General features: G+C 41.5%; 1 non-coding gene across 1 annotated transcript; it reads left to right on the top strand.

Annotated features, from left to right (window-relative positions):
- Positions 1 to 5975: 5975 nt before the first annotated feature.
- LOC141669400 (small nucleolar RNA R71) lies at positions 5976 to 6082 on the top strand. The gene has a single exon (XR_012553686.1). It is a non-coding gene; the product is annotated as a small nucleolar RNA R71 (small nucleolar RNA).
- The last annotated feature ends 3006 nt before the right edge of the window (positions 6083 to 9088 follow it).

Here is a 9088-nt window from a genome sequence, read left to right as displayed (position 1 = left end):
AGCTGCTGGCAACTGCAACTGCTCATGAGCCGGCCAGTTCACTCCCACTGCTCGGCATAGCTTTGTAACCGTGGATGCATAAGGGATGTTCATATGCTTTGCTCCCCTCAAAAACTTCAGAATTCCTTGGTAGATAAACTCACCAAGGTCCACATAGTTCTCATCATGCAGAATTCCCCACAACAACTGTGCTCTCTCAACTGTGACCTCGTGTGCATGTGAAGAAGGCAAAATATTAGCACATATAAATGCATTCCATGCACGGGCATACCTGTTCATGGCGATCGCCGGAAAGTGACGATACTCATTATTGCCTGGACTGCGGGTCCAAACTGTGCCCGGTCGACAGAGAGTCGCACAAATCAAATTCAAGTCAAAATCCTCAGCAGTCTTTTCATTCCAGTTCTCCTCCTCGGGCTTCCTCTCTCGCTGTCCAATCACACGGCGAATCGCCGCAGGATGATAATCAACCGTCAGCCCACGGACTACAGAAAACCCATTCTTTTCAGCCTTCGCGTTCGCGTAGAACTCGCGAACAACGCTCATCGGTACTGCTTCGGGTGACCCACAAAAAGCTATCCACCCCTTCTCTGCAATCATGGGCAACAACTCACCATCCCTCCCTGATGGTAAAAACCCCCTCTCCTTCAGAATCGGCTTCCCCAACAGCCTAGTGTACTCCTCCTCCGCAGCTCTGTCAGTTAACCGAGGCCTTGCAGCAGTACCCCTCGATGAATCAGCAGTAAGAACTGTGCTGCTGCTGTCAATAGTGCGTGCTCTCTTGGGTGCCATTGATTCGTGAATAAAAGTGTGTAAGAACTGATTTTTGATGTTTGTGAGAGGGTTTAAGTGTAGGAAGTTTTGTGGGAGATATGTAGGATAGGTGTATGTATATATAGGGTGTGGATTAGATTAGGGTTTGGAAATTAAGGGATAAAATGATGGGGTAGTGGGAACAATTCGTGGGTTTATGGGCTAAAACTGTTTTTGTGTTTTTGTTTGTTTTTTTTTTCTAAACTGTAAAAAATTTTCTGGAACTCGACCCCTGCGCGGCCGCTCAGCATAGCTGCGCGGGCGCGCAGAGGGTCTCTGGAAAATTTTTTTTTCAGCCCCTGTTTTCTGATTTTTTTGTGTTTTTGGATAGGTTATTAACTTCTAAGGGTTCCTGTAACAACAATTCATGGGTTGCCTCCCACGCAGCGCTTCTTTTTCGTCATTAGCTTGACGTTCCGTACCTTTCTCAAGTAGTCAACAAAATGGCACTAACCACCTCTCGGTTTGCCATGTCCCCATAGTAGTGCTTTAACCGCTGACCGTTAACCTTGAATGCTTGGTCCGAATCATTCTCAAAAATTTCCACCGCTCCATGTGGAAACACAGTTTTGACAATAAAAGGTCCAGACCACCTTGATTTCAACTTCCCAGGAAAAAGTCAGAGCCGAGAGTTGAATAAAAGAACTTGTTGCCCTGGCACAAATAACTTAGGATGTAGCTTCCTATCGTGCCACCTCTTCACCTTTTCCTTATACATTTTGTTATTCTCGTACGCTTGAAGTCGAAATTCATCAAGTTCATTAAGTTGAAGCATTCTTTTCTTACCAGCTGCATCTAAATCCAGGTTCAATTTCTTCAATGCCCAGTAGGCCTTATGCTCAAGCTCCACCGGTAGATGACATCCCTTACCGTACACCAACTGAAATGGTGACATCCCAAGTGGAGTTTTGTATGCTGTTCTGTAAGCCCAAACAGCTTCATCGAGCTTTAAAGACCAATCCTTCCTTGACGGACAAACAACCTTCTCTAGAATACGCTTTATCTCTCTGTTAGACACTTCCGCTTGACCATTTGTTTGCGGATGATAGGCAGTAGCTACTCGATGATTCACATTATAACGCTGCATCATAGAAGTGAACTTACGGTTGCAAAAATGCGATCCTTCATCACTTATGATTACCCGAGGTGTTCCAAACCTTGTGAAAATTTGCTTATGAAGAAAATTTAGCACTGCCTTTGCATCATTTGTCGGTAAAGCTTTAACTTCGACCCATTTTGAGACATAATCGACTGCCAGCAAGATGTACTGATTATTGCAAGACGCGATAAAAGGCCCCATGAAATCGATTCCCCACACATCAAAGACCTCGACTTCAAGCATCACATTTAATGGCATCTCATCCTTCCTTGACAAATTTCCCACTATTTGGCAACGATCACACCTTAAAACAAACTGATGAGCATCCTTGAACAAAGTAGGCCAGAAAAAACCTGCTTGCAGAATACGAGCTGCCGTCTTCTCACCTCCATAGTGTCCACCATAAACCGTGGAATGGCAGTCTCGTAATATCCCCTCCGTCTTACAGAACGGGATACATCTCCTGATGATCTGGTCAGCTCCCTGTCTAAACAAATATGGTTCATCCCACATATACCACTTCACCTCATGCAGAAACTTCTTCTTTTGGGCGGATGTTAAATTAGGAGGCATTATGTTACTGACGAGATAGTTTACAATATCTGCAAACCATGGTTCTTCCTCCTGAATTGCAAACAACTGCTCATCCGGAAAAGATTCATTGATTAACGTCCTATCTTGTGAAGTAGAATCGGGATTCTCCAACCTAGAGAGATGGTCAGCTACTTGATTCTCAGTACCTTTTCTATCTTTGATCTCTAACTCAAATTCCTGAAGTAAAAGCACCCAACGAATGAGTCTCGGCTTCGAATCCTTCTTGGAAACTAGATAGCGAATAGCTGCATGATCAGTGAATACTATTACTTTCGTACCAAGTAGATACGATCGAAATTTCTCAAAACCAAAGACTATAGCCAAAAGCTCCTTCTCAGTAGTGGTGTAGTTCAATTGGGCACCATTTAAAGTCTTACTCGCATAGTAGACCACATGGAAGAGATTTTTCTTGCGCTGTCCCAGAACTGCACCTACCGCATAATCACTCGCATCACACATCATCTCAAACGGTTCTGTCCAATCTGGTGCTGTAATAACCGGTGCAGTGATCAAACTCTTCTTGAGAGTCTCGAATGCTGCCAAACATTCATCATCAAATTTGAACGGCACATCTTTCTCAAGCAAATTGCACAACGGCTTAGATATCTTTGAAAAGTCCTTGATGAATCGCCGATAAAAACCCGCATGACCAAGAAAACTACGGATTCCTTTCACAAAATTAGGTGGGGGAAGATTTTCAATGACTCCCACCTTGGCCTTGTCCACCTCCAGACCCTTGCTAGAGACCTTATGCCCAAGGATAATGTCTTCACGCACCATAAAGTGACATTTCTCCCAATTAAGCACCAAATTAGTTTCCACGCATCTTTTGAGTACGGCACGCAGATTATTCAAACATTCATCATATGAGTGTCCAAAGACGGAGAAGTCATCCATGAACACTTCGACGTTATTTCCAATCATGTCAGAGAATATAGCCATCATACATCTCTGAAAGGTGGCCGGTGCGCCACATAACCCAAACGAAACTCTGCGAAAAGCAAATGTGCCAAATGGACAAGTGAAGGTAGTCTTTTCCTGATCCTCTGGTGCAATACAAATCTGATTATACCCGGAATAACCATCCAGAAGACAAAAATACTCATGACCCGCCAATCTGTCAAGCATCTGATCAATAAATGGAAGGGGGAAGTGATCCTTCCTTGTGGCTTTGTTCAATTTTCTATAATCCATGCATACTCTCCATCCTGTAACTGTTCGAGTAGGGATGAGCTCATTCTTTTCATTTGCGACCACAATGATACCTCCCTTCTTAGGTACACATTGTACGGGGCTCACCCACGAGCTGTCAGAAATAGGATAAATGATGCCTGCATCTAGCCATTTCAGAATTTCTTTCTTCACCACCTCCTTCATGATGGGATTCAGTCTTCGCTGCTGTTCCACAGTTGGCTTACTACCTTCCTCTAGCAGAATTTTATGCATACAATATGAAGGACTTATCCCCTTGATGTCTGCTATGGTCCATCCTATAGCCGATTTGAATTCTCTCAAAATCCTTAAGAGCTTGTCTTCCTCACTACCTGAAAGGTCAGATGAAATAATAACAGGTAACGTAGATGAATCACCTAAAAAAGCATACCTCAAGTGTTCAGGTAATGGCTTGAGCTCCAAGGTAGGTGCTTCCTCTATTGATGGTTTGAGCTTCCCTTCAACATTCTTGAGGTCAGAAGTACCAAGAGATTCAAATGGTATGTCCAGCTTTCGCTTCCAGGGAGAAGCGTTCAGATATTGTAATTGCTCGTTGCTATCTTCATCATCGCTGTCAAAATCCCCCACTAAGGCCTTTTCCAAGGCATCAGACATTAGCATGTGATCGAGTTCCGAAGTAACCACAGAATCAATCACATCCACTTTTAAGCACTCCTCATCTTCTGTAGGGAATTTCATTGCCTTGAATACGTTGAAGGTCACATCCTGATCTTGGACCCGCATAGTAAGTTCCCCTTTTTGCATATCTATCAAGGTACGGCCAGTAGCCAAGAAAGGCCTCCCCAAGATTATGGGAATCTTCTTATCTTCCTCAAAATCCAGAATAACAAAATCTGCTGGAAAGAAGAGCTTATCCACTTTGACGAGCACATCCTCAACTATGCCCCTTGGGTAAGTAATGGAACGGTCAGCCAATTGTAGTGACATGTACGTGGGTTTTGGATCAGGCAGATCCAGTTTTTTAAAGATCGACAACGGCATCAGATTAATGCTTGCTCCCAAATCACAAAGGCACTTGTCAAACGTCAGATTGCCAATTATGCAAGGAATGGTGAAGCTCCCTGGATCTTTCAGTTTTGGTGGTAACTTTTGTTGCAGAACAGCGCTGCATTCTTCCGTGAGAGCAACGGTTTCAAGGTCATCCAGTTTCACCTTCCTTGAAAGAATAGTCTTCATAAACTTCGCATAACTAGGCATTTGTTCCAGAGCCTCAGCGAAAGGTATATTGATGTGAAGTTTCTTGAACACCTCCAGAAACTTCCCGAACTGTCTATCCAACTTTTGTTGCTGCAATCTCTTAGGAAAAGGTGGTGGAGGATAGAGCTGTTTCTCCCCTGTATTAGCCTCAGGCAGAGTGTGTTCAACAGTAGTCTTCCTTGGTTCCGCCGCTTTCTCCTTTTGCTTAGATTCTTCACCTCTAATTTCAGCTTCTACTTCTTTTGCCTTTTCAGCATCAGCTACTTTTCCAGACCTTAAGGTAATAGCCTTGACTTGCTCTTTAGCTTCCTTCCTGCCTGGTACTTCCGTGTCACTGGGAAGAGTGCCAGGTTGATGATTGAGCACTGCATTGGCTAATTGACCGATTTGATTTTCCAAGGTCTTGATAGAAACCGCCTGACTCTTGCACAACAGCTTAAGTTCCTCAAAATCAGCACTAGTAGGTGCAGCTGTACTTCCCTGTTGAGGATATGATTGCCTTATAGCATACTGCTGTGGTTTCTGGAATCCAGGTGGGTTAAACTGTTTACTCACTCCTTGCTGATATGGTGGCTGAATAGCATTCTGATTATTCCCCCAGCTGAAATTTGGATGATTTCTGTTGTTAGGATGATAGGTCGCTGGCACAGGATGCTGTTGTCGCTGATAATTATTCACATACTGAACAGATTCGTTTACAAGAGAACACTGATCCGTAGCATGAGAACCTGCACAAAGCTTACAAACCATAGCTATTTGATTAACTCCATACGTAGCCAAAGAATCAACCTTCATTGATAGCGCTTGGAGCTGGGCTGCAATAGCGGTGGCTGCATCAACTTCTAGAATACCTGCTACCTTGCCTGACGTCATCCTCTGAGTTGGGTTTTGATGCTCATTTGCAGCCATCGTCTCGATAAGATTATACGCCTCAGTATAGCTTTTAGCCCATAAGGCGCCTCCAGCTGCTGCATCGAGCATGGGCCGAGATTGGGCCCCCAAACCATTATAGAAACCAGTTATCACCATCCAATCCGGCATTCCATGATGTGGACATTTTCTCAACATTTCCTTGTAGCGTTCCCAAGCCTCGCACATAGATTCTGTAGGTTGCTGCGCAAACTGAGTAAGAGCACTCCTCATAGCAGCAGTCTTTGCCATCGGATAAAACTTCACCAGAAACTTTTGCGCAAGATCTTGCCACGTAGTGATGGACCCAGCTGGTTCAGAATGTAACCAGTCTTTAGCCTTGTCCCTTAGTGAGAATGGGAAAAGCCTCAACTTGATAGCCTCATCAGTCACGCCATTATACTTAAAAGTGCTGCAGATCTCGACAAAATTCCTTATGTGCATGTTGGGGTCTTCAGTTGCCGCTCCTCCAAAAGAAACAGAATTCTGCACCATCTGAATAGTGCCCGGCTTTATTTCAAAGGTGTTAGCTTGAATAGCCGGATGAAGGATGCTTGACTGAATGTCATCAATTTTAGGCCGAGAAAAATCCATGAGAGCTGGATCAGCTTGAACAATACGATCTCCCATGTTTACTGGTTCTTTCTGCTCAGTTCTTGAATCTGAATCCTCAAAATCTAACTTCTCCGGAATATCAAGAACTTCGTCTGTCTCCTCAGCTGTATCTAAAGTCCTCTTGCGAGCACGAGAACGAGTTTGCATAAACGCTTGCTAAAGTACCTGAAACACAACCGGAAAAAATAAGTAACTACTACGTCCTAATCACTGAGTCCTAATGACCAATGATGGTAAGTACATAAACTAAACAAATACGCCGAGTCCCCGGCAGCGGCGCCAAAAACTTGTTAGGGCGAAAACACGCGCTAATATTCACGCAAGTATACGCGTTCGCAAGTAATATAGAATATTTTCTAGTTCGTTCCCTCAGAGACTCAGACTAAATTATTGTCTAATTAAACTCACTCACCAATGTATGATTACTTCTCAATGTTAAGATAATAACACTTAAAATTGTTGATTAACTATTAACTATAATTAACTACTTAATTAACCACTTAACTAACACTTCAATTTATCAATAATAAAACACTCATGAGATCACAACTTCATTATTACTTCCTTCTATAGCCATTGTTATTACCTTTAGCATGTGACAGTGATGATATTAATCGAATAACACGAAACTGATAAAAGCCAACTTTCATTGTACTAATATCATTCCACCAAGCATCCACAATTAAGATAGAAGTTGAATAGTCATCAATTATGTTGAGTTCCTATATGTCTACAGAAATTGACAACACAACGATTTAAGCACAAGTTATTCCTTTTTTGATTACATAGGGCAAATAAAGCTGTTAGAGTTACCCACTAATCATGCACAACGTACATGAACCTATGCTAGCATGGCAAGTTCTAAATCTCAAGATCCACCGTCGCTTCACAAGAGATTAACACCCTATCTTATATGTTCGCGACGCACATAAGACGAATACGCACAACCAATACTAGATATCAAGCAATCATCACACACTAAAGTATTAAACAATTAACTAAAGAATTTCATAATAAATCCGTTGCAACCCCATGATCACGATTAGCCCATAATAGAACTTATCGCCATCATGGGTTCATATGAAATCATGATAAACAAACACAAGAAAATAATAACTAAACTAATTATATTAAAACAGAGTACGTCACAAGAGTAAATAAGTCAAAGTAAGAAAACTAGCATCCAACGTTACAACGAAACAAGAATCACAAGAAAATATGCTTCCTCTTCGTTGCGGTGTGCTAAATCGGTCTTCTTCCTTATCTCCTTCGCTTCTTGCGTAAAACACAATCTAAAACATAATCCCCTTAATACTCTCTGTGAAAACGTCTCAAATCTACCTATATAATAGTCCCATAAAACTCAGATTACATAGAAGTTGGAAGCCAAACAGAAGTAGAAGTCTAAAATAATTTATATTTTTCCCCGACCCTGCGCGGCCGCTCAGCATAGCTGCGCGGGCGCGCAGGTTGCTGCGCGGCCGCTCAGCATTGCTGCGCGGGCGCGCAGGCCTCTACTGGAAAAAATCCAGGTTTACTCCGTTTCTTCGCCGTAATCTGCCCATTCCTTTCCTCTCGCAATGGTGAACACATGCCAAGGCTTATTCTTGATGATTCCTCCCCCGAAATGCAACTAATACCCTGAAATGCATAAACACTAGAAAAACGCATCAAATACACAAAATACTTGATTTCAAGACACCAATTTAAGCCATTTTAAGACGTTCTAAGTAGTATAAAATGCCACTTATCAGCAGATTCTCAAGATTCAGAATTCGTCTTCTCAATAATTAATCATTGAAATAATGGCTCAAGCTAGTGGAAGCTCTAAGAGGAATTAAAATCATTGAAGAACTTGAAGTGCTAGTCAAAATCAAGGACCTCATTAGAAAAAAACCTGGCTATGAGAAATTCTCCTAATATTTGTAATTTGTGAACTGATATAAATTTTTAATGTATAAATAGTATATTTGTCAATTTGTCAATTTTATTGTATTTAATTTTAGCTTGGGCTTAGTCTTGTTATCATGAATGAATTTTTGATAAGCAATCTTCTCACAAGGTTGCTTTAGAAATTGGTTTAGTACATTTTATTGCAAGTTTTATAAACCGTGTTGCTAGTCTATAAAGCATGCACGTATCTTCGTTTAGAAGTAACAAAACCAATATGGAAAACTTTGTATTCTCTCAAGATAGAAGCTAAGTTCTTATTTTTTCAAGAACACAGATTTGTAGTAAGATAAACTTAATTAATACAATTAAGTGAGTTTTTGATATTGTGTCTTCTGTGTTTTACTGTCAAGCATTTTATCTTTACAATCTTAAACTGCTTTGTTCACCAATAATCCAAATCAGTTTTAAAAGCCAAATATAATCCATGAAACACATTCACCCCCTGTCTTACATTTCTTTGCATTCAATATCTAACATAGGGCACCGACTTGACCCAACACCGAGTCTTCAAATTTTAAATCCTAATCTTAATCAAATTTTAATCCCTTTTTTTCAATATCCTATTATTATTCTAAAAATTACGAGATATTACAGTCTGGTATGCATTCGGTTGTGGGCTTGGATGTTATAATATCACTGAAGTATACGGCCTTTTCGTGAGGAACATGTATAACT

This window comes from Apium graveolens, chromosome 6, assembly GCF_009905375.1.
Source record: "Apium graveolens cultivar Ventura chromosome 6, ASM990537v1, whole genome shotgun sequence".
In the NCBI taxonomy this organism is placed as follows: Eukaryota; Viridiplantae; Streptophyta; class Magnoliopsida; order Apiales; family Apiaceae; genus Apium; species Apium graveolens.
Note: the sequence above shows the minus strand (reverse complement) of the source record. Positions and strands in the feature narration are given on the sequence as shown.